General features: G+C 42.0%; 1 protein-coding gene and 1 long non-coding RNA gene across 2 annotated transcripts in view; one reads left to right on the forward strand and one right to left on the reverse strand.

Annotated features, from left to right (window-relative positions):
- Positions 1-5,964, reverse strand: LOC125742880 (uncharacterized). Its single transcript, XR_007398222.1, has 4 exons — positions 5,897-5,964; positions 1,732-2,511; positions 882-1,176; positions 1-547 (listed from the first exon to the last, which is right to left on the reverse strand). It is a non-coding gene; the product is annotated as an uncharacterized LOC125742880 (long non-coding RNA).
- The window catches only part of capn15 (calpain 15), a 58,171-nt gene continuing 44,638 nt past the window's right edge, over positions 5,955-19,487 (forward strand). Inside the window, 1 exon segment of the mRNA XM_049015292.1 lies at positions 5,955-6,268. The gene's annotated coding sequence lies outside the window, so the exon portion shown is untranslated.

Raw genomic sequence — 19,487 nt, forward strand, 5'->3', positions numbered from 1 at the left:
TTCCATGGACAGGTAAATGCGAATTAAAGTTATTCTGATTCTGAGGTTTGTCTGTGTAAGCTGACAAATAATACTCAGCGTTTGAACAGCAAGTTTTGTGTAAAGGGCCTCTTTACTACAGACAAGGTTTCACAGAAACCTAGTATCATGTCATTTTAAATAGAAAAAAAAGGTTCACAAACAATAGCAGACTCTAATTCGTTCACTCGGTCTTTCACTAAACAAATAACGGGAAGACAATGAAACCTGCTTGGTAGCTGGTTATTTTGTGGTGTCAGCTGAATAGCCAAATATAAACCCCAGTGAACTCCTGAAGCAAAATTAGCATCGCACTAAAAAGTGACCAAAATTTAAAAGGAACAAACAAACGCAAACACTCTTTGTTTAGGTGTAAGCAGAGGCTATCGTGTGACCTCCTCCACCTGCTTCTCTTCTTCAGTCATTCTCTTCAGCGTAACTGGCTTATTTTGCCCACACCATTCCATCATATCCTGTCATGAGCGCCCAAAAGAGCCGTCTGGCCGGCTCGTTCTGCTTCCTGCCAGCTCTAGGGATGAATACACAGTAAGAACATAAAGGTCTAGGAAGGCACATCGATCTGTGTTAAATGTACTCCTCTGTTGTGTTCTGTGTCCAACTTCAGTTTATGCTTTGAGCATGCCGTTTAAATTAGTTTTCTTCAGATAAATTGTTCATATTGTGCATTACATTGATTTAGGCCATAGTTATCTGGCTGATATGAGCAAGTTATATTTAAAAATAATGTTTATTTAAGAGTTTGATTGGATAGTTTAACTAGAAAAGGTCATAAAAACCAAAGTATAAATGATAAAAACATCAATGGCATACTAAATCCAAACAAAGAGACTTATAATGTCTACCTGAAGTCATTTTGCTCCTTGTGCTCTGTCTCCAGCTGTACTCATATTTTCGTGGTCATTATCCTCTTAAAGGCCTGAATTATTGTGTGTGTCTGATTATAATGTAATTCTCATTGCCATCAAAGGTTCCTGAAGACTCTTATGATGATATGTTTTGTTCCCATGCCACCATATCCCAATTTTACCAGCAGAGAGAGGGGCATGCCAGCAGGCAGCCAGCAGGTTGTTGGTTCTGATCCAGTTGTGTTAAGTGCCTTCTAAACAGATATGTCAAGTGTGTGAAGCTGGGGGGATTCTATGAATGACAAAAGGGATTGGTTACTTCATCAGGAGAGTACCTGATTACTACTGCAGTTTGCTACCAGCCTCAGCAAATGCTGCTTTTCAACAGACCACTGGCAAACAAAATCAAGTAATTTCTTTCAGCTCTGCATACATCGCCCCCCTCCCCCTGCTTCTTTGCGAGGGTACTCCTTGTTTTGCAGTACAGATTCTCTTAAAATCATATATGAAGGATGAAGGAAACTTACTTCTGCCCCTGTATAGGTGAACATAACTTTTATTCTGTGCTTTTCTGAGGGGGTGGGGGGGTTACAGCTCAGGAAAGTGTACAGTGTAGCCCTACATTCACTGCACTACTTGCAAACAGTACGGCAACATCAATAATCAAATTTAGAGGTAGTGCCTCTCTGCAATGCATTGGCTGCTTTCAGAAGAACATACAAACAAAGCTGCTTATTGCATTCAGTGTTCAGGCCCCCAGCTGCAGGCATTGTAGGTATGACAGGAACTCTGGGATGCTGGTGGGATCTCCAGCAGCCTCCCATCAGAAAAGTCAGGGTGAAATCACCTTTTTAACATCTGGGCTACTTCAGAGCAGAGAAAGCTGACGGCTTCCTTTGCAGAGCACTGTTCAAAAGAGGAGATTGTCAGAAGGGCGAAGAGGTTATGACCTCATCCTGTGCCGTCTTCGTACAAGACCGCGAGGGCCCATAGCACGGGGTGTATCGATCGTTCAGAACCAGAGGCAGCCATGCATGTGTTCCTGCGATGCAGAGGGGCCTGCTTACGCTTCCCCAAGCATTTTGAAGGGGTCAGTGCCTCCCTCTCCCCCTGGGTTATTGATAAATAATGCAGGTATGGTGTTGCTCAGCAGTCTGTGACAATAAAGAGTGATGATAATTGGACCTACAGTCAACTCCAAAGACTAGTAAAAACAATAACATAAAATGAACAATGTATATAAGAATCAAAATTTACCTCAAAATGTGTAGGAAAATTACTTAACACTTATCTAATAAAATAATTGGGTTATATCTTCAATAATTATGAAACCAGAAGAAGGTAGAGAACCGGGAGTCAGGAAAACAATGTCATCCTGAACATTCGAGAGACAAAAGGGGTGACTGTGCCTTTAAGAGGAAACAGGTGAGGCACAACGTCCCCCTCACCATCGACTGGGCAGCTGTGCAGAGGGAGCACAGCTTCAAATACCTGGGTGTCCACATCACAGAGGACTTCAGATCACACGCACCAACAGCCTTGTTAAACAGACACATCAGTGCCCTCACTACCTCAGGATGCTGAAGAACTTCAGGCTGGCTTCCAAGATCCTGAAGATATTCTACACCTGCAGCATGGAGAAACATCCTGACCGATTTCACTGCACAGTGATGTTGTGCTTGATTTTATACGTGAGAAATAATAAATGAAACTTTATTTTGCTCCTGTTGCACAGAAAGTCATGTGTTCTCTACAAACATTTCCTGTTTCACAAACGTTTCTGTGATGTCACACACATTCAAAATCCCTTGTTATTCATCAATGCAGGAAAGTCTAAAGAGCATTTATCTCAGATGAGATATAGGTTGTCAACTTTTACAGATCAGCTAATGGCTATAGAAAGATTGAGAATTACTAAAATACTATTGAACACATACTGGGTAATTATTTAAAAACATATTAGCATTAAACACTTGAAAATATACTTGGAATAGGACACATCAGCTTACTGCCCACCCACACAATGAGATTTATGGTGAGAAAGGTAAAGAAGCCAAAAATCCATGATTCCTAACTCTATAGTTTGCTTGAATCGTTGGGGCATCAGCAGCAGGGGTGGGTGACTCAAGTCACATGGCTTCACATGAGTCGGACTCGAGTCTAATTTCTTAAGAAATTTCTTTCTAATTTCTTTTCTGCTTATTGGAATTTTTACTACAAGGACTCTTTACTTAGGGAAATGCAAATATTAATGATACTGTACACATGAAAAGTATTAAAATGACCATTTTTTAAATGACTCAATATTAAATGTATTAAATTATTATTCAATTAATTATGATAGCATAGCGTTTATTATAGTTACTCAAGGATTGACCTTGACTTGACTTGCTTGAATAAGGTCACTAAACTGATTAACTTGCTTAATTCTAAAAAGCATGATATAAGACTTGACTAGAAACTTCATGTTTAGGAGTTGTGACTTGTGTGCAGAGGTGGAGATTTCAGGTCCAGAAAGTATAAATCCAGATCAGGATTTTGTTTCAACCAACCAGTTGAGTTACTCTGTGATTGTGACTCTTTATACTCAACTGGCTGGTTGAAACAAAATCCTGGTCTGGATTTGTACTTTCTGGACCTGAAATCGCCACCTCTGCTTGTGTGTTTGTGATATAGTCCCATGTCTGATCAGTTTCTCAACAAAAGCTATGCCCGAGACAATGTCACAAAATGTAGCATCTGAAGTTTGCCAAGTAGGTCTATTATTGGAAATAAATTTGGAATTATATGTTGCGATCAAATAAAACAATGGTTCAACTTCTTGGTGATGCACACCATCGACATATTTGGTGAACAAAGGAGACAGCATTCAAAGAACAGCACTTGGTTCCCACTGTCAAATGCGGTGGTGGATCACTGATGCTTTGCAGCTGATTAACTCCAAGTGGTCCAGTGGCCCTTGTGAAGATCAATAGCATCATGAATTCCAGGAAATTTCAGGACATTTTAGGACCTAGCTGCCTCTGACAGGAGGTTGAAACATGGCTGTAGATGGGTCTTTCAAGTTAATGACCCCAAGCCCACATCTAAATCAACACAGAAATGTTACAAGAAAACAAAATAAGGATTTTGCAGTGTCCTTCTCCCAATTTGAACCCCATTCAGAACCTGTGGTGTGAGTTGAAGTGGGTCGGTTATCAGCATAAACCCAAGAATAATAAAGAACTGGAGAGGACCACAATCTGCCTACCAGTGCTCTCCAAATAAGTTAATTTACAGAAAGAGGCTCAGTGCAGTTATTCCTGTCAGTACATTTCTGTACGATTAATAGCATGTTAATTCTGTTTGTACCTTTGGGATGTTTCTCAGAGTCTATTTCTGTGCCTTAAAAGGTACAATTACAAAGGTTCAGCCCCATGCAGTGACAAGCAAAGGTACACATTTTTACACTTTTTTTTCTGAGAGTGCGTGGGCGGCATAGATAGCGGCTAACAGAAGGTCACGTAAACATCTCTGAGGTCCAGATCACTGATAATCACTGACGATGATCAGACTACCTGCCAAATGTCACGTGAATTTAATTTAGTTCCTCGTGACAAACGGTTAACAATAAAAGAAATACCAATGAATACTATGCATAACATTTGTTTCATTTTGCTGTTATTTATATCAGATTACAAAGCTGAGTGGTATATTTACAGGGCCTTTTAATTAATATGGTAATTATCATCATAAGAAGGCTGAAAAAGGCAGTCTCTGACTATTCTGTGGGGACCTGCACGAAGGCGCCTATCGTCGGCAAACAGAGGAGCCCTGCTCCCGTGGAGACCGTGGCAGCTGGGGTGACCAGCGGCTTTTATAAAGACTAATGGGCAGAAGTAAAGTGCAGGCATGTGTCGCTACACTGTTGCTAAGTGCTGACAAAAATGCGTGCACATTCAGCTGTTGGAGGAGGATTTAACATTCGGGAAGTAAAACAGTCAAATAATGCTCAAATGGAGAGTAGGTCTAATATTTGTCATCGATTTATTTATAAGCTGCTTGCATTAGGCCTAAATTATCATATTGTGTAACTAAAAGATGTCTAACCTTGACTGACGTTCTCCCCCTTCTGCAAAGGAAATCAAAATAAAAATACTTGCCAAAAACAATCAGTCTAGGTATGCATACATAATTAGTCAAAGGCTGCTTTATTAACTGAGATCCTTCTAATTATATATCAATCACTTTGTATTCTTCAAAACAGACTGTGGAAACATGACACGAGCACAACAGCTAGCACACAAACAAAAACATACAAAATACTTTAATTGTATGGTTGGTGCAGAAATCAATTCGTAGAAAAATCACAAATACCGCCTGAGAAAATGTGAAGTGTACTTTTCAGTTGCGCCGGTGAGTGGCAATATTCAGCCATAATGAAAGACGAAAACGAAATTAATAAATAAAAAACGGGTGAATAACACAAGTGGAAATAATAAAATTAATATTAGTATTATTGCTTTATTTTCTAATTCATTTATTCATTTTTTAAGGGTAATTTTATTCAAATTTGGATAAGTTAAATGTATAAGCGGATATTAGATGGTTTCGGCCCATAAACATTAAAAAAACGTAAAAAAAAAAAAAATTTAAATGCGAAAGGCAAATTGCAGAGTAATTACTTGCAAAATATTAAATCATTAGATTATATTCAACTTTATGAACTGTCCAATGCGTTTTAAACAACAACAAAAAAGTGCCATTGTGCAAACAGACAGCTAACAACTTATTTTTTTCCATGGTCATGTCATGAATGTATTTATTTAAAACAGTCGCATAATTTTATGCAGCATTTTCTGTAATGTCAGCTGTTAACGCATTACCTAGTCATGAAAACACATGCCTGCCCGCTTTCCCAAAGCCCCGGCGCTGTCAAACCTTTCCGGATATCCGCTTAACTATTGCTTAACCAGAGACATGGAAAACGTAGTTTTCGACTCTATTCTCAAACGTGATTTACGCAAACTTACCGACAGATAACGTGTGGCCTGCCGTTGTGAAGGCGCGCAGGTTGCGTGGAACACGTAAGCTCCCGCAGGTTCTTATTGATTTCTCTTCCTGGAATGTTATCGATAGCGTCGAGTGAGTTGAATCGCGTTCAAAAGCCGGAGTCGCTCGGTATAAAAGAAAAAAGGTCAGACAGACTCAACCGTATACTGAATTGCGAGGCGATTCCCAGGAAGAGGATAATTATTCAGATAGGTAGCTAGTTCATCCCTTGGCCGGAGCGGAGGATTGAGAGAACGAAACGTTTGGACGCGGGTAAAAGTTAAGACGTCCCGCGAAGAGACAGCTTTCAGCTTCTTCACGTTCGGTCTACAGTGAAATCAACGTGTCTTCCGGTAAGGTCACTTTTCGCCGTTAATAACAAAAATGGCGAGTTTATGGGGCAATTCTTCTCCAGCATTGGCGAAAAGTCTCGGGTCTGTTTAAGGGGCTGACCGGTGAAATTCGGTGGAGATGCGTGCTGTTGGTAGTCAGATTGATACAAGGTGACGCGGGGATCAGCCGCCTTTTTTATAACGACACTGAATAGTATTTATCCCAGTTACTTAACTAATGCTTAAGAGCTCAGTGGACGAGTCCAAACTTTCCCCCACCAAAGTATCAGCACTTCCACCAACACACCATGACATATGGTTTACTTAAGGGCCATGTTATATAAAACACTCGGTGTAGCGAGAGACATTATAATTTGATGTGTGTCATATTTAAAAAAGAATTTATGTTCTCAAAGTGTGAAAGCGCATCGTAAATCTCACCGGCGAGTTCTGTAATCGTCAGTAGCAGCAATCGGCGATATTAATTCCGCGTGTAATTATATAAATCAGTTTTCGATACCAACGGGAGTTTCACTAACAGCAATGTCTTGGTTACTCTAGTTACATTTTTGTGACGTAACTTTCACTGTAGGGCATTGGAGTTGACGGCAGATTTTGAGCAACCGCAAATTAGTCAAGTGTTGTTCTTTGTAGGGTATTGAAATTCCTTATGAATGAATATCAGTTGTACTGTGAGATTAAGTAATAATTATAAGCATAATCTCAGTCATGCATCAGCAGCATCATCAGCTTTATTGCTGCTTAATCTGGGTTTGTGTAATATACCTTTACTGAGAATTTTGCGCTGCATTTAACCCTAAAAGTAACTTGTCTCTTGCTCATAAACAATCATTTAATGACTTTTCTGAAAAACTCCAACTCTGGCTGACAGTGTATAATGTTTTCCTCAATGTGTAGTCTTATTGTTTTCATACAGGAACTTATGCTTGCTTAACTAACATTGATTGTGGTATTAATTTGCTTAAATTGCCAGTCGAATAGGCGAAAGGTAGTTGATTGAAACGTTGACTTCATCTTCACTGTAAGCATGTAACATTAGTGATAAGTTTTTTTTTTTTTCCTATTGAAGGGAACACTGTGGTAGGGTGGCAAACAGTGATTTCTTTCTCTTTATCTCTTAAATCCCCCCAAAAGAAACAGGAGCTTTGCTCTCAGAGTAACCAGCCGATAGCGGATTTGGAACTTCACTATCCCTCCCCAGCACAGCAAGGGCAGTGACCGCCGGCTCCTGTGACCTTTGCAATGAACCTGGGCAGATAATAGGTGTTAGACTTTGTGCCGTTTGGCCAATTTGTGGCAAAACGATTTACGCTATGCAGACTTGCTGCTTTGATATTAATGCTTGTTGCACAATTTTCCAGGGTCAATAGAACAAAGCAGTTCTTTTTATGAAATTTCGGTTTGCTTTAGCTGTGCATGTTCTGGCACTGGCCGGGTCTTCTGGCTAGGCTGTTCATGCCCTGTATTCAGCATAATTGGTTCCAGATCACCATGATCGACACTGCATTGATATTCTTTTAACTGGAACATCAAGGACATTGGACAGTTGTACCCTTAGATAATGTCTGATTTTTTTTCCTTATCTTTAGCCTTGCCCTTAAGTGTGTTTTTCATCATAGCATCTTTATTTATTTATATAATTTTATTTATTTTATTTTTTTTGGGGGGGGTGGGGGTTGGTGATATCACCCATCTCTAATATTAAAGCGAATTAAAGTGAGAGGAAGAAAAATCTGTTGCAGAGTCAGTCTGATGTCCCTCAGAACTGAATGTGAACCATCATTTCATAGCTGTCTATTAAAAGAACCTCATCCATCTATCTATCCATTCATCCACCCATCTTCTAACCATTTATCCTCGTGTAGAGTCGGGGGGGGAGGTGCAGCTTAAACAGTCCAAGCATGTCACATCATATCCCAGGCAGCACAGGACAGAAAGCCAAGGTACAGCCTGTTTCAGGATATCGGCCCATTGTCTCAGCAATTCAGTGGAAGTTAAACATACCAGGGTAAGAGCCACAACATTTGGGTTTGCTGGAACCTCACTTTTCATTAGTCCATGTTTTGTGATGATTAAAACCTCATTGTTTAAATTTGATGGCTTTTTAATTCCAGCACATGCAAACTGCTCTTAGTGTGGGGGGAAAAAAGACCGTTAAAGTGCTTTAGTAATTGGCTGTATGCAAGCTTTTATTTTTGATTGTTTAAATAATTGTTTTGTTGATCGCTGCCTAGCATGAGGAGAATTTTCAGGGATGTGATAAATGGACTGTGTTTATCAGTTTTGACTTTGGTACATGAAATTATGAAAATAACTTTGCATTGTTCACTCCTCATTAGAGTCTCCACTGTAGATGGATTTCTCCCCTTTTTGATGAATGTAGAGGAACTGCGTGGTTGTGTGTCATTGTAGGCAGGAGGTGTCTTCAGGAGTTGTGAGGGTCCGTCTCCTCAATAAGGAATTGAAGAAAAAGTCCTGATGGTTGTGGGGTTGACTTTAAATCTATTTAAATGTGTAACCAGTAATATTCAAAGTTAGATGCATTTGGGAATATTTTATGCAAATGGTGCAAATTCAACGGCTGTCACAGGAGAACGATGTCTTGGACACCAATGTTATTGAACATCAAATGCAATATGACCCCAACATTGCGTGTAAATTACACAAATCTTTGCCATGACTCATAGCTAAGTAACAGCAGTATCAGGGAAGTTTCGGGGAACTTGTATTTGGGGCATTGTTGGTGCCAATCGTCAGCATTCAGAAGCAGCCGGCCAACCGTGTCTGTGATCTGGGGGTGGTGCGACTCGTCCGGGTCCGGAAGGGTTCTCTTCATTCCCATGGAGGGGGGCGTAGATTTCAGTGGAATCTGCTGGGGAGAAACTATGTTGCACCTCTGCAATCCAGAGCTTTGTGAAGCAGTGTGATTGCCCTTCAGGCTTGTGCAGGAATATGGCCGCATATTTCAGGCCTGCAGCAGTTCAGCATGCGTTACTTTCTTTTTCTTTAACAAAACTCATATCAAATGCCCATCTTTGCTTGTTTTCCTTTTGAATTTTAAGCTTTTTAACTCTATGTAAGTCTTCGTAGCACCTCTGTTGACCCTCTTGCTCTCGGCTTCCTGCCATCGAATAAATCTAGCAGGTTAAGTAATTACCTAAACACTCCCTCACATGCTTGCAGATAATACGCTTACTTGAGACTAAGGTTGGAGTTGTCTTTGAAATATATGCAAATAAGAACCTCAAGTAAACAATTTCTCTACTGCCAGAAGCCTGAATTAAAGGTCATATTTTCAATTTAAAACTTTGGTCAGTTTTTTTTTCAGCTGTGGACCACATTTATATTACTTTAGGCTACTTGAAATTAATTGTATTTTTTTATGAGCTGTTCAGTGGCTGCCTTTAGGTTTAATTTCCTGATTATAATTTTTTTTTGTCACCCTGTGATAGCCTTTCCGTCTGGGAGGAGGGTGGCTTTTGGGAAAGGTCACGATTCATGGTCTTTTTCATCCCTTTAGCGACATGAAAACATTTGAAAAAAAATTCTGAAATAATTATCGTCAATGAAGAACTGGCTGTGCGTGTCCTTGGGTGCCGTTCTGTAAGCGGTACTGTTATGGAGCGTTTGTTTCTCTTCTAAAATGTAAAAATGGAAGTGAGGTTCGCGCTCCGAGCCATGGAAATCCCACATCAGCAGCGTCGTGCTCCAGTGCTCCCCGCAGGGCTGACGTCAGCGGTCTCGCGCGTGTTTGCGCTCCGGGTTGTGAGGCCCTTTGTGTGGAGCGTGGAACAGGTGTCCTGACATAACATCTGAGCCGTGGCGCCCCTCATGCTAATGCACCTGTTGGTTTCGGGCCCCATAGCAGGGCAGTGTGGGGGCCGACTGTCGGATCTGGCATTAAAAAGGAGAAGCAGAATGAAATGTCCCACGTTGTCCACCAGGTGGCAGCCAACAAGCTATATGAGGGCAGTTTGTTGTAGTGTGCCCCCTGCATTTAGGATCGGAGAATGATTCAAACCGGTTGCTTCACCCCCCCCCCTCCCAATAAAGGAGCCCCACCCCAAATGCTTGGAAGGAAGGTGTTTAGGTTAATGATGGGAGTTCCCGTTAGGATTCAGTGAGTTGCATTTGCGTGACGGTAAATGCATGACTGCACATGCGAGCCGTCTAGTATCTCCTGTCTCCTATTGACCAGATACTCCATTAAAAAAAAAAAATGATTCATCCTACTATCAAAGTACACAACAAAACGTCTTTCTCCTCCTGGTTGGCGGATCACCAATGGGAGTCGACTGTGTTCATAGAATTATTAAGGTGCGTCTAGACAGGTTGTGATTTAACATTTTCTGGCACAGAGGATTACTGGAAAATATGTCAGTAAGGTGTAGAGGGCTGCCGGGATCCTGTCTGTCAAGGGGATACGCCCGACCTCGTCATGACAACAATGGATTTGATGTTTTGAGAAGTTTAAAGTACAGATTGCGTGAAGATACTCTGGAATGTATGCGGATGTGGTTAATACTGGGGTCACTATCTCATCGTATCACATGACTTCTGTGCGTCAGATATGACATGTTTTGGTTATGTAAGAGCTGGTTGTGTCTTACCCGTGATGCAGTTTCCTGTACATAAAGTTACCGTAATCCTGCTGTTCATTTGGCAGACTTTATGGGATTTCCCTTAAAATACCTGTACACAAAATAAGACCACAGAGCTGATAGGACATGCTGCTCACCTAACAAAAAAGAGTAAATCTGTACTTCTGTACAGTGTCAGTGTGAGCCTAAAACTCTGCCTGACTCAGCATTCCCATTCAGCCAGATTTACCGCCTCAGCTCACGCTTTCATGCTTTGATGGTCAAACGAGTCTCATGGTTTTTTTTATGATGCATAAATACTTTGGCTGTGTACACCTTTTCCCGCTTGATTTAAAGCATCCTGTTTGTTTTGGGAGTGTCTAGGAGATGGCAGCAGGGCATTTACCCTGTCCTGACTAATGGGAAAACAACGGCATGGATTCACAAAGTTTCATGAATAATACGCTAATTAAAATGAAGTCTGTTTATTACCTTGCTGGCCGTGGCTCCAGCTCTCATGAAAAAGTAGCTCTTTTTGACTTTTTAAGGTCCAGATCTTACAATTCTGACATTTTATAAGGTGAGGCGCGTTCTCCTACTCGTAGAAAACAAGCGTACGATTCCCCAGATATCACTCTGGGCCTTGACCAGAAAGGTCACGCGGCTTCATTGCTGTGGGGGCTGTTAGTCATGTTGGCACCGGTTCTTTTCCCTCTCCCCAGCTCTGCGTGTCAAGCGCTTCATTAATCTCATGTACCACCTCTGGGGAGGGAAAAACAAAAACGTTTTATCTTTTTGCTCCAGCTTAGTAAATAGCAAATATCTGTTTAATGGGCTGCAAGGAGAGCCAGCAGAACACGATTTAACAACGATTTTAGTGATGTCTAAGCATTTGGCTGTCTTTGACCAGACTTCCTTTGAATTTCTCCTTGGCTTATTAAATTATGAATGTACAAATCACAGATTAGTGTTCCCCTTTTAATTAAACTGTGTTGTTTCTATCTTGTTATGCCTTGTAACTGTACTGTACTGTAACTTCACACCTTCAGGCTCGGGGGTCTTAATCCCGCCCCCCCACTTGTTCTCCCTGTGTTGCGTAGATCTCCTCTGGGTTCACCAATTCCCTCCCCCAGCCCAAAGACAAGCAGTAAATTGGTCTCTGATTTGATCATGGTCTTCATAGTGTGTCTGTGCCCTGTGATCGACTGGCATCCCATCCAGTGTATATTCCAGCTCTGTGCCCTCTGCTGTCTGGATTGGCTTGAAATGTGCATTGCTACTATCCATGAAGTTAGTGAGTTTTTAAATTGAAGTGTTGTCGTGTTGCAGTAATGCAGCCACCTGGCTCCGTCGCACCATTTTCAGCTGATGTACTCTTATTAATAAGTGGTGTGTTTGCTGTAGCCTCACACCTCCAGGGCTGTGATGTCTGCTTCTTCCCTTTCCTGCTTCGTCTGCACTCTAAACGACCTTTAATGTTGGGGTGTGTGTGTGCGTGTGTGCGTGTGTGTGGCCTCTCATGGGTTGACATCCCGTCCTGGATTGTGCTGAAGTCTTATTGTTCATTATGACATTGTAACACTTGTATTTAATTTAGGAATATGAATAACGTATTAATAATGCATTAATAACGTTCTTTCTACGTTTGCCCTAGCTCTTCGGAAATAGACATGTATGCTGGGCAGTGAACAGGGAAAAACCGGGAAGCAGAGAAATGAGTGTGAGCTTTCGCTTCGGTGCTCATGTAAGAGCGTGCAGCACAAACAGGGAACTCCCTGGGGAGCAGCGAGATGCAGGGACCCTGCTGTTAGGCACATCATCCTCCCCATCCGCTCACCTCGCCTCTCCTCTCCTCCCCCTCCTTACTTACACACACACACGGGCAGGGCACCATCTGCAATATTAATGACCCGAAATCAAGTGTTCTTGTCATGAAACCCAGTGCACAAGCTGGAATGCATACTTATGCCCTAGTTCCCAACCTGAGACGTGTCTCTTATGGGGGAGGGAATGTGTGCACATCATCTGTGCCGTAGTAGTGGAACACCAGAGCATCCAGTCATCTTCAGTGTACATGTCCATCTTAGCGATGCTCCTACACTCCGTCTTCATCCTCAGAAAGGCGGGCCTGTCGTAGGAGGTGGTAAGCTGCAGACTCGTACTGTAACATGTATGGTTAACCTGCTCTTTGTTTATATGCTCCGCTGTCCTGAGGAAACAGTCCACCAACAGTTGGTTGAACGTTTGATTGGTTGGTTGAACCTTTGATTGGTTGGTTGAACCTTTGATTGGTTGGTTGGTTAGTTGTTGGTTTTGATTGGATGTTTGGTTGGTGGTTTGTTGCGCTGATGGCGGGTTGTTGCACCGTTGACTTATTTTACACATGTCTGTATGCGTGTAGCCATACTGTGCAGGCATTTTTGTTTTCATCACATGCTCTCATTCTATTATTTTCAGTAAACATCCATTTTGCTAATTCTTCATGTTGTGATATCCGGACAGTTTTTTTTTTTTTTTTTTTTTTTTTTTTTTTTTTTTTTTTTTTTCCTTCCTCACAAACGTTTTATTTCTGCAGAAATAATAAGCATTTTTGACCATATTCAAATTGTTCTGAGCATGGTTTAATTACCTTTTGATTTAAGCCCAGAATATTTTATATTTAATAATTAGTATTAAAACTGCGAGAAGCAAGAGATTTGGCTAATTGTGATTGTCAGAGCTGAAGTGAAAGCTGTTGTGATGTGATATGTAGCATGATATTTGGATGAATAAGAATGACTGTTACTGAATAAAGTCTTATCCCAGATGTTAATCTACAGTGAAAGAGCTGGGTGAGAGAGAATCTGACAGACAGTCGCTTCTGTCATAGCCAGAGCTCAGTGATTCACAGCTGCCACAGCTGGTTAAGATAAAGTTTGCAGTGTGAACAGACACCCTTGTGTGTGTGTGTGTGTGAGTGTGTGTGAGTGTGTGTGTGTGAGAGAGAGAGAGAGAGAGAGAGAGAGAGAGAGAGAGAGAGAGAGAGAGAGAGAGAGAGAGAGAGAGAGAGAGAGAGAGAGAGAGAGAGAGAGAGAGAGAGAGAGAGAGAGAGAGAGAGAGAGAGAGAGAGAGAGAGAGAGAGAGAGAGAGAGAGAGAGAGAGAGAGAGAGAGAGAGAGAGACTGCCTTGGAAGGAGGTTGGGGAAAGGGCTTGTTGAGGTCTAAAGCCAAACCACCGTGGAGTGAGAAAACATCTTCATTTTGTAATAGCTTGCAAGTTGTTGGGTTTTTTTTTGAGCTGTAAAGACATATTTCCAGAAGAGATTTGGAGGTAAATAGTTTTTGTCGTTTCTCACCACTGATCTTTAATTTGGAAATGATTGCTCTCTATCTCCAAAATGTCCACCAGGAATCAGTTGTCAAAACTGTCTCTGTATTTGGACCCATCTGCTGTGGCAAAGCTTGCCTGGGATTCTGTAACTGGTGACTAAGGTATCTCTGCTCTGATTTACCTTTAACCCTGAAACCACTTTCAGGCAAACCTCCCTGGTATTCTCGCTTGGTGATGTATGGGGGGGGGATCTATACCGAAATATTCCAGAAAGTGGGTTCGAGTTTAAACCTCAACTTCAAAATCGCGGTGAAGTTGTAATATCTTTCAGCGTGTGTATTATATGTCAATGTTTGTATCTGTGCACGTCACGCTCAATAGCCCAGCTATCTTGCTTAAAGTCACTTGTGGTGAAAGGACACTCTGCAATGATTGAATAAAATACATATAAAACCATGTAATATTAAAATTACACGGTGTACATTGTGCCCCGTAGTTTAGTACTCAAAGCACACTTTACAGGACATGTCTGTATTATTTAGGTTTATCCACGGCATCACATTGCAGCAAATAGTGGGATCGCAAAACTATTTAAACCCTAATTTCTCCGGATGTAAAATGTGTTTAACAATCATTTTATACTTGACCTCAGCTGCTTTTGCATGAACGCCACATGCGTTCTCCGAGACAATCATAATCATTTTCATCCTCGCTGTTTAAATCACTCCTAGACAGATTTGTGAGAAACTTTTTTTTTGCTTTATAAATACTCCCTGAGCTTGACCAGATGAATAAACATCTGACACATTCCCAGGATCTCCATGATAAAGGACCGTGTCAGTGCTTTCTGGTAGCCGTGTAATCGCCTAGGTTCAGGCGATCAAGTCAGCCTGCATTCAGAAAGACCAGCTCACGTTTTCCCATATTAGAAAGTATCTATAGATAGGTGACCATCTATGCTGTGGCTTTTCAAAAACAACATGCCATCTGGTTAAACCTTAACTGTCATACCGCATGATCGTCATCTACCTGACTAGCGATGTAAGAACTGCATGTGCAATTCTCCCCGCTGATCAGGTCCACTACTGTGACGTCATTTGTGACCTTGATGGAAAGGTTAGATTTGCAGAGGGATGCAATAATAGGTGAATTGAGTGTAAAGGAAACGGCTGAGCATACAAGTGCTCGGGCCTCTGAATTTGCCAGGATGTCCATGTCCAGTTGTAATTAATCAGAATTCGATTATGACTATATGTGTGCTCAAGCCCAGCACCAAATTTTGAATGCACAAGTATTGTAAAACAATCCACATTTGTGGCATACAGTATTTTTCCTCATTGTGTTTTTGTTTCTTTAAATATTACACGTGTACGTTTTGAGTACTTCAGTATTGTCATGTGGTGGCCCACTGCACAGTATTATCTACGGGACTGAACCAGCAGCAGCTGGATGTCAGTATATGCCTATCTAACAGTGTCAGTTGGGCCAACGGTAAAAATGGGTAATTACCGAAAAGGCTATGTAACACATCAGCCTGCCCACAACTGGCCACGATACGTGGGAGATTCACACATACCATACCTGTGAACCTGTATGCTTTTACTATATGAAACAGTTTTTTGTTTTTTTGTTTTTTTTTAGATCATTTTACTGGCATATGTTTGTATTGCATGAGAGTAAATTTATGGGAAATCTGCACCTCCTATTAAGAAAATTGCAGCTAATTAATTCACTGTAGCGTGGCTTAATTGCGCGTAAATGATTTGTGATGTTGGCATGTTGAGGCAGAAAACTCAGGCATGTTTGGTGTGTGTTCTTGACATGCTCATGGAAGGATGACTGTCAGCTGCTTAAAATATAATGTCTTTAGACCAATGTTTCCCAGTTTGGTCCTCGGAGACCTGCAAACAGGTCAGGTTTTTGCTGCTTTAGATCATGATAAACTGCAGTTCGGTTCATTATTTTCAAGATCAGTAATGTAATTGCCATACACATTCAGTATTGTGACAGAGGTAACCTAAAACATTAGAGGTTAATTAGAGAGTAATGCATTGGTGACCATATTTTCTCCTAAATAAAAATAAATATTAGACACCATCCCAAATTTTTAATTATTTTAACTCCTGCCTGAAATGATCGGCAATTCATTTTAATTATGTATTTGAATTAGTATGTCTGTGAATAAGTATGTGAGGCTGGCTGTTTTAACTGAGCACAGCTAGACACTGCCAAGATATCACAATAACATCGAGCTATCAAAATGGAATATCAGTACGATTCATACACACTGTGGAGATGCTTTGTGGTTGGCAAGTGTACCATGCATCTTAGAATTTAATAACCACTTCAGTTAGTTTCTTGTTTTGAGTATAACAGATCTCTAAAATGGGCCGTGTGGTGGTCTTCTGGGTTGTATTGTAGGATTAGGGGATCCGTTTCCACCTTGGCTGTGCCCCATAATCATCTCGACACTCCATAGGGTCCTCGAGTTTCCAGCTGTCCAAAAGCCTAGGAATTTCTGAGTCTATTCAACTCAGACATGTGCGGGCCTGTAAGAATTACTTCGCGTTTTAGCACCACCTGGCAGTCAGATACGGAATTGCAGCCAGTCGGGCAGAACGCTTCCGTGGTTCTCATCACGGTGCCACTCGGTACGCTGCATATGTAAAACACCATCCGACACAAGCAAGCTGCAATTAACTTATAAAGCCATGCCAGGGGAATGGGTCATGATAAATGAAACAACACGGGAGACCTTGTGGGAATTCAAGCATCGTGTTCTGCAGCGTACATGTACCCGTCATGGGCTGATGACTGTCCTTTCGTGTGACGTGTTTGAAACCGGGGTAATTCCGTCAGGGAGAAAGCAGAAAACTCTTACTGCAAGTATGCTAATTGGATTGCACTGTGATACTGCTCAGCATTGCTTTCCGTTGCATTCCATTTATGGAAGTACCATAGAGCCGCTGACTTAAAAAGGAATCTCGTAAATAATTTTAGTATAACAAGCATAATACTTTAATTGCTATTTTTCTTCCATTCACAAATCTTCTGGCGCGTAATGCAAATGTTGGTCATACTTAGCATGAATGTCCTTAATTAATGTCAGTGAGTGAAACGTCGGATGTGCTTTCCGCCGCTTTAATTGATCGTGCCCCAGCAAATGACTGGAGTCTGAGGATCCCTAAGGCCGCGGAAGGGATGCGTGCGAATCGGGGCTCCGCTGCTTAATGGAGGGCAACAGGTGTTATCCTGCCAAATCATTCGGGTTCATCTCATCAACCCTCCCTTTTCCCTCGCGTATAATTGTGCGAGGTAGATCGTTGTAAAGGCTTTTATATTTCTCAATCAAACTGCCATAAATCGTTAATTTTTTAAAGCGATGGTTGAAGTGCATTTATATGTATTATCGGCCTTCCATTGTTTTGGTTACTTGCTCGCTGAAATGTTATTGCCAGCAACAGAAATTGTGTACGTTTGCTTTTCATGCTACTGCTGTTGGTTATCCACCGGAACATCACGACAGTCAGTCTTCTGTCAAAGTGACCCGACAGGTCTCACCGGCTCGACGGTTCATAATGGGTCTGGAAGTGCCTGTGATGTCACTGTGCAGACGTTGATGTTAATACTTGAATTACAGATGAGTCAGTCTTCCGATGACGTCGCGCCTTCCGATTTATTTGCGATCATTAATGTCAATTGGACTGATACTGGTTTTTGGTTCTTCGTGCCTGCATAAGTCTGCAGGGCTGCCATCAGCTTATACACATATACACTTTCCGTTGCGGATATTCGTAAGGGAGGCGTCAGGCAACGTAGATATGTTTGAAATAGTGATCTGATGAATACTGTAATATATCCGCTCTTTGCCATCGCAGGACAGCAGAATAATTTCCTTGAAATAGCAGGTTCTGTTTCTTTCCCGAAAGAAATGGTTTCCAACAGCGGAGGTGATGGTAAATGATGGTTAATACTAGGGTTGGGCATTTATTTTAGCATGGTGCCATGACGAAAGTATTTTGTCCGAATGAATGAAAGCGAGACCCCGCGCAGTGCATGTGTGACTGGCCTTGCTCTGCGCCGTTCTGAAAAAAGCCGGCCACGGCGCATGCGCGCACATGACTCCCAGCCATCCGATGTAAGGGACGGATTTGCATCTGCGCCTGCTGCACTTCTGCGAGGGCGAGAGAGAGTGAGGGAGAGAGAAGCAAGGGAGGGAGCGAATTAAGCCCACGAAAGCCGCATCAGAATACGATGTGATGGAGACGGCCCCGGCGCACAGACACACGTTGCGTCCGAGGAAGAAGCTGCGTATTGCTGGAGGAAGCCGTACGACTCCGGAGCGCTTTGAGGGCCGAAGTGGGAGATCCGGCTTTCTGAGCACTGGGAACTAGAAGAAAGTACCTGGCTGCAGAAGGCGAAAAATACACTGCAATAGCAGCCGAGGCAATGTGTCATAAACATTTTTAAGGATCGGCGCGCATTAGTTGCTCTTCCCAGTGATTTTTATGCATTTCTATTTTTACATGCATGGCATGGGATATGAGTTCATGAAATTGTTTCGCTGTTGACCCGGGTCAATGCTTTTATTGGGATCCGACTGGAAATGCAACACCGTACTAGGAGTACCGGTAAATATGCGCTATTGACGGTGGTGAGTTTGGTGCTTTTTTAAAGCATCGTACATTTTTATTTGAAAATAGGACATGCATTCGATTAGCATATTGCACAGCTGTTGACTTCATGAAATATTGATACCGGGGTATGAACAGTGGTTATAAACTGACTAATGATAAGTCATCGAGCTGCTGGAAAATACTGTAGAAAGATAAATCGGACGGTATGTGCATTTTCCGGCTATCCCTTAAAACTCGTTAAGTGCTCATTTCTGAGAGCTAAAGGCCAAAATAAATCGCATTAATTGCATGGAGTATTTCTGATGGTGAATCGGCTAGGATCGCCTGGAGTGACCGCCGATGCGCATCCAACGCCTTCAGTTCTATCATCTACCGGCTTCGCGTCGCCTGCTTAGCTGTGAGCAGCTGATCCCGGCGTATCACTCACGTCGCTGTAATGAAAAACGATGTATGGGGCTCAAATGAAGCCGCACCTTTACAGACTGTGATGATCTGCTGCCGGCGGACGGGGCACAGCCCAGGCATGACACCCGTTTGACATTTTATGCCTCCGATCGCGACCCGGTATTTATTCATGCGGTGGGACAGTGTGTATTTTTACCCCCACTGCCTCTGAAGTTGCTCCAGAGCCGAACCGGAGTCTGTTAAATATAAGTGCTATTTATTACCGAACAGGTCCGCCGTGTCTCCATT

This window comes from Brienomyrus brachyistius, chromosome 5 (assembly GCF_023856365.1).
Source record: "Brienomyrus brachyistius isolate T26 chromosome 5, BBRACH_0.4, whole genome shotgun sequence".
Taxonomy (NCBI): Eukaryota; Metazoa; Chordata; class Actinopteri; order Osteoglossiformes; family Mormyridae; genus Brienomyrus; species Brienomyrus brachyistius.